Below are 6501 nucleotides of genomic sequence, written 5' to 3'. Positions count from 1 at the left end.
TTTTCAAGGCCTTTGTTTTTACAATGTTTTCAGATATAAAAGTGCAATGTCACATACTGCCCTGGCTTTGTACCATGCTAACTCAGTGGGACAGATCCTAGGACTATGCCAGCTTTTTCTAGCTAAGGATTAGCCATTCCAACCTAAATAAACCAGGAATGCTATAAAGCATTGAAGTGAGTACACTGGAAATGAACTTGTAATGCACCATTGTAAATATGACTGAATTCACCACTAATTAGATTATGAAATCATCTAGTGCTAGACTGCATTTAGCATCATCCAGCCAAAAGGAGAGAAAAGCAACTTGCAGAATTAACTTGTGCAGCCAACCCTGAAACGCAAACCCTGTGCCACACAGCTATAAACAGGAGGAAGAAACACTGTTTAAAGGGTTTTCAACCTGTGTGCAGGACATCTTCCCATCATATGAAATGAAACCGTGGCTTCTCGATCAACTTAATCAGTTAGTATTTGGCTTTTACTTTTATGCATTCCACGCATTGAAAGATGCAGTCTTTATGGGACAAAGATCATGAACTCAACACATCACCTTTTTCCTTCATATTGCTTAACCTCTCCTGTTTCCCCTGTGTCTGTCTCAAAGGGTAAGCCTACACTATAATCTAATGGTGCAGTATGAGCTAATAAATACAACAGGACTTGCTTGGAATTAGCTGTGACAGAAACTGACAGCATTAGTGGCATCATCACAGATCTCAAGGCAGGCTAGAAACCTAACTCTTCATTCACATTTTCAAATGGCTCAGGTCTTGCAGGCCACTTTGAATCCTTCCCCCTGTTGTCACAGTGTCACCGGTAACTTTAAAGCTGACCTGGGTATGCCTATTACCAGACAACAAGGTAAAACACATCTTACCATGAATCCCCTTTTCTAATGAGGCATCCTACCACACCTTGAGAGCATCTCCAGATCTTACCAATGCTTCTCCATCTTAACCTCTCAATAGCCATCCCACCTGCTATTGTAAAAATATTCATACTCCCCTAGCACCATCATACTTTGAGACAATGGCATATAAGGAGACATTTCTAAAATAGCTTTCTACTATAAACTATATAACCCCTACCACAGCCCATAAACTTCTGGGGTATTACCGATTTTAAACCAGTATTGTACAATGCTGTATTTTTTAACAAGGGACAAAGTAAAAGCATTCAAGATTTATTATTTAAAGATAGATGGTAGTGCTATCCACCCATGTATTCGTGAGTGTCTAAGAAAGGAGTGAGATCCCCAGAGCTCGCCCCACGAAGGAGTCCAGAGTTTTTCTCAGTGGGATCCCAGAAGCCACACTTCTGCCTGCTCCCACTTACTGCTCTGCACAGGGCTGCAGAGCTGATTTGCCACATGCATGTTTTGGCTTTGTACTGTGTAAATTAGGTACAGTTTGGGAAATCAGGCTTCTTGCTCTAATGGCAACTCAATTTCTTCTGTCAACATAATCTAAGAAAATACTACTGTAGGCAAACAAGGATATGGCACTGTTACCCTAATGGTTACACCTATTTCTGTGAAAAGCCATTTCTCCTTTTTCATTCTGTATGTTTCTTTACAAAAAGCTGCATAACCAAATGCAAATGGGAAGGTAACTTCCCTGGTGGACTCTGGTGGGTCATGGAGGTAAGAGGTGCAGGAAGGAGGAGGGTTGCCCACCCACCACGCTCAGGGGAGGGAAGGGTGCATCTCAGACCAAGGCATGCTTTGAGAATGGGTTCATTTCTAGTGGAAAATGGAAGGAGAAAAGCAGAGAAAGTAAAACCATGGAAACTAGTATTGCTGCTAGACTGTATGAAAATAGGTTAAAGTCCAGTTAAAGAGGGTTTTGATCTGTTGATTATTTCCTGTCGTAATTTTGGTTTTCTTAACGCTTGCTGAAAACAGTTAATTGTCTTGGGCTAGTCCAGCACCAGTTGAATCAAGGAGACCTTTTCCACTGGCTTCAGCAGGTACTAGGTTAGACGTTCTGCCCAAGCCATCAAATCACTACATGCCATGACAAGGGCTGCAGGATGTTCTAAAAACAAAGATGTATTCAAATATTTATTTTTAAACCAAGTAATATCAGTGACTTTAATTGACGCAGATTATTCTGTGCACCTGTAACTGTCTTGCCATTCATTGAGTTCATTCATAGGAGCTGGGAACCAGAGGGTTATTTAGGAGTTTAGCCTAAGTGCTACTACTGAGCGGCAAAGTCTTCAGTCTCATGCCATTATCTAGTGAGAGAAGCAGCATGTACTTAGTAAGGTCAGTTAAAATAAGAAACGGAAAAATGTTGTATAAGAAATAAACAATATAAAAGAGGGAAAGGATTCTGCCTTCACACAAGAAAGAAATATCAGTGGTTATAAGGGTGGAGACCAACAACCATAGCTGAGAACAGAGGAAGGCCACACTTGTGGAAAGCAATTTCCTATCCACAAGCTTCAACTTCTTCAGTGCAGAGGGGTAGAGGGTATGTCTGTTCTCCAGCTGATTTAGGACTTGCTTGGACAGTTTGTACTGGGTTAAACTTTTCATGACAGTGCAAGTATTTTATCAGAAGTGTATACAGAGTTACACAAAAGCAAGCATAGTTATACATATCAGAATTGCATTAACACTGTGAAAATATTGTAATGAAAAATCGTATCATTTGTTCTCTGCCTCTTGCAAAATGGTGCCCAAAAATACCTAAATAAGACAAAAGAGTAACTATTTCCCTTCAGTCTGTAACAGCAACAGGTAATTTTGGAACATTTTAATGGGACAACTTCTCTAATCACCTGTTTTCTAAAGCGTCATCTTCCTTACTGTTTTTGAGCACACCAAATTCAAATGTTGAATCAAGACAAATGGTTTCCAGGTGTTCTTAAACACTGTTTAAGTAACAGGGGAAACAACAGGTAGAATTGAGGAAGAGTGTGAAAAATTAGACAGCTCTATATGGGATAGCTTCTCTATTGAACAGCATGGTAAACATTACAGGGAAGAACATCACAGAGTTAGCAGGCTTGGGACTTAATTAAACACACAGCAGAGCAACAAAAGCAATAGCCAAATAGACCTTTAATTAAAAAATACTAGCACCTACCTATGTTTTCGACATATCTATTATTAGCACTGGCCAGCTGATCTCTCTGGCCCACAGTAAATACCTTTCTGTGTCAACTGAAAAACAATTATGTCTTAAGCATGGACTAAAGATGAGCAGTATAAAATCTGGTTCCACTTGGTTTCCTAACAGTGTACTCCCTAGTGTCCTAGAAAACTGCATTTCTTCAGCTGAGAGTATGAGATGTATTACTTACTTCACTGCTATTAAATACATCTATTAGGATAAGGCATAAAAACATTTTCTCCTTGCAGAGAACACTATTCTAGCTGACTGCTGAATGGTCAAAAGTGCTGAACAAGAGGTAGAAGAAAGATTTTAAAGGTTATCTCCTTTAGGAAAAAACATTGCTGGCATATCGCAAGAGGTATTTTGAAACAGCATTTCATTTTTAAAGTACGTCGAGCTAAGGAAGAAAGCACAGCATTTCACTTACACAAGATTTTCTCTCTAAATTGCACATGATTGAAGTTAAATATCAGTAATAAATGCTGAGTGAGGAGAAAGGCTACCCTCAATTGTTTTCTGCTCTTAGTTATAGATTATATGCACTGTCAGAATTTTTTTACGAAACTTTGTCCTATGACTGCAACCAGTCTACTCTGTAACCCAGGGTAGAAACCAGCTCACTGTTTAAAATTTGTGCTGTTTTCACAGTGCCAAGCAGAAAAAATGCAGTCCTTGTAAATACAAAAAAAAAAAGAAACGTCAGAATTATTGCAAGGGGATAGCTCGCATTCATACAATCACAGCTAAGTCACTGAAAAAACTCTTTAACCTAAATTGATGACAGAGACCCAAACACTGACAGAGGAAAGGACAATCTTTGCACAGTGAAAATTCAGAACAGATTACATTACTGCAACAGAATTTCCAAATACTCTGGTTTCTCCATTCACCTTTTCAAGAACAATTCATTTATTGAAAAATCAAAATGATAAACAACTTAACTAGTCTGGCTGATAAAGCTAGCCCCTTCTTTGTTATGGTGTTTTGTGGGAAATCTCAGATTTCTAACCATCCAATGTTTTAGCAGCACTGTAGAGAATGCAGTAACAAAAATGCTGCTTTAATAAGGTGTGTGTGGATATTTGAAGAATAATCTGCTTTCCCGGGTTGGAAAAAGTCTGTATAGTATAAGTAGACAGTATGCTTTCCCTGCCTCTGGTTCTTCTTTTCAGATAAAACTGGAGATTGAGCCAGTGAAGGTGGTCTCCCTCTAATGTGAAAGCTTTGCAGACATGTCAGGCAATGACAAGAAGATTCCCACAAAGAATAAGGATAAAACAGGGAATTTGCCCTACATTTTTTAGAAGGAACCATGATTTGGGAGAAGAGGGAGATTTTCACCCTTTCACCTTTAAAGATAGGACTCAGAGGAAAACAAAAGTTATTTCCAGAAATAACATGGAGAAAGGAGGAATAAGCAAGATGCCCCGAAGTATGGGATGAGTATTTCCTTGAGGGCATATCTGAAAAAAAAAATCTTTGTCTCGGAGATCAGGGCTTTCAGCCCTTCCAAATGTAGCTCTTTTTGCTCACTCTTTTATCTTTCATTCCCTGTAGAATCTTCCTTTACTTACTGAAAGGATTGTTCATCTGTTCAAGTATGGAGACCTTTCCTACACATTTTTTCTTCTTGCTTAGAATTTGAGTTCAAGTTTCATGCTTTTGACTTTTGGGCATTTACTACATTTAAATTTCTGAACTCTTCAGTCTGGCTCCCTTTAGTAACCTCAGTTTCCTCAGTTTCTGAAAACCTGCCCTTAAAATTCAAAACCTTAATAAGATGTTTTTTCTTATTCTTGATTTAATTCAGGCATTTGTAGGCACTCAAAGTCTAGTCTCTGTGCCCAGACCTTTAAAATCCTCTCATTTTATAAAGTCGCTACTAAAATAGCAGAACATATAGTTGATTCTGTGTTTCTTTGTTGGAGACATGGGGGAAGGAATATATAGTTCTTGCCACAGTGAGTGGCATTTGTTTTCCAGTCTGCAACTGCAGTGTTCCATAAAAACACAAATCTCAGTAGAAATAACCTAATAATCTATAGTGAATCTGGTATTTTGAATTGAAATCAAACTTTTGATGTTATTATTGTAGAAAACCCTTCAGACATGACCTGCTTACAGTTACAGCAACAGAAATGGCAAGATTTGTAATAAATAGTCTAAAGTGCCAGATCACACATTTCAGAGGTAATCTCAATAATTTCTGTTATGATCTGGCAACCATTCAGCTGCAAATAAGAGAGGAGGAGAACAAACTGGGTAAATTAGTCATCAGAGTGTTATGAAAAGCCACCAGTAATGGAAAGGTGATGGCAACTTTCGGATGTGCCAGGCAGGGAATTTCTGGTAGGGACAGAGCAAGTCAAATGAATGCCTTCAAAAGAAGTCATTGCTGAGACTTCAGACCCAGGAAAAACAATTACTAGCTCATCATGTCATCACTAGGATTTTTGAACAGCCAAGGCTGTTAAAATACCAGGTACATCCCATTCACAATGGTTAGTGAAAAAGTCCTCTATTAAATCTTGCAAGCAAGTAGGTGGCAATTCTGCCCTGACACAGAAATGCTGGATAACCCATGTGAATTAAAGCTTTACATTATGAGTCTTGTTTCCTGATCTAAAAACATTGTGGCTACCAACTGAAACATAAGCTGGTGGATTTGAAAGCCTGAGAAAAGGCTTGCAAGTGCTCAATCAAGATGATCAGCCAGGAAGTGAACTTCAAGCTCAGAGGGAAAGGGATCAGTTTAATGGGTGCCCTAGTCCCTCTCTCTCTCTTTTTGCCAGAATTTGCATCTGAAGGAAGCAAGCAAGGGTTATTTTCAGAACCCATCAGAGCCTGAACAACAACATCAACTTCAGCCTCCTAAGGTTGAATCTTTGAGGCTGTTGTTGGTGTCTCAAAACATGGATCTCATTTGGGAATCCATATTTTGAACATCAAAATGACCCAAAAAAAGACAATACATCGTCTTTCAAAGCTTCTACCATTTTGGTTTGCTTTGCTTTAGAACATACTTAAACATCTTGAGTTACTTTCCTTGACTAATCACATGAGATGAGTATCTCATCCTTAACAGTGTCAGACCTCAGGAGGCTGAGGGCAATGTCAAAGTTCAAGCGACGGTTCATGGTTTGAGAGTCACAGAGCACAACGCTCACTTCCTCTGAGTGGTACTTGCTCCCTCAAGTGGTTTCCTGGGTCAGCAGGACCAGTCACATGCATACTCACCGTGAAAACTAGTTGCACAACTGGGATCAGAGAGTTAATAAGAAAAAAGGGGAACAATTTGTGGGGGTTTTGTGCTTTAATTCAATTTCACCAAGAATAGATACCCTGCAGCTACAAAATTTGATAGCAAGTTTCA

Source organism: Gavia stellata, chromosome 4, assembly GCF_030936135.1.
Source record: "Gavia stellata isolate bGavSte3 chromosome 4, bGavSte3.hap2, whole genome shotgun sequence".
Lineage (NCBI taxonomy): Eukaryota > Metazoa > Chordata > Aves > Gaviiformes > Gaviidae > Gavia > Gavia stellata.
Note: the sequence above shows the minus strand (reverse complement) of the source record.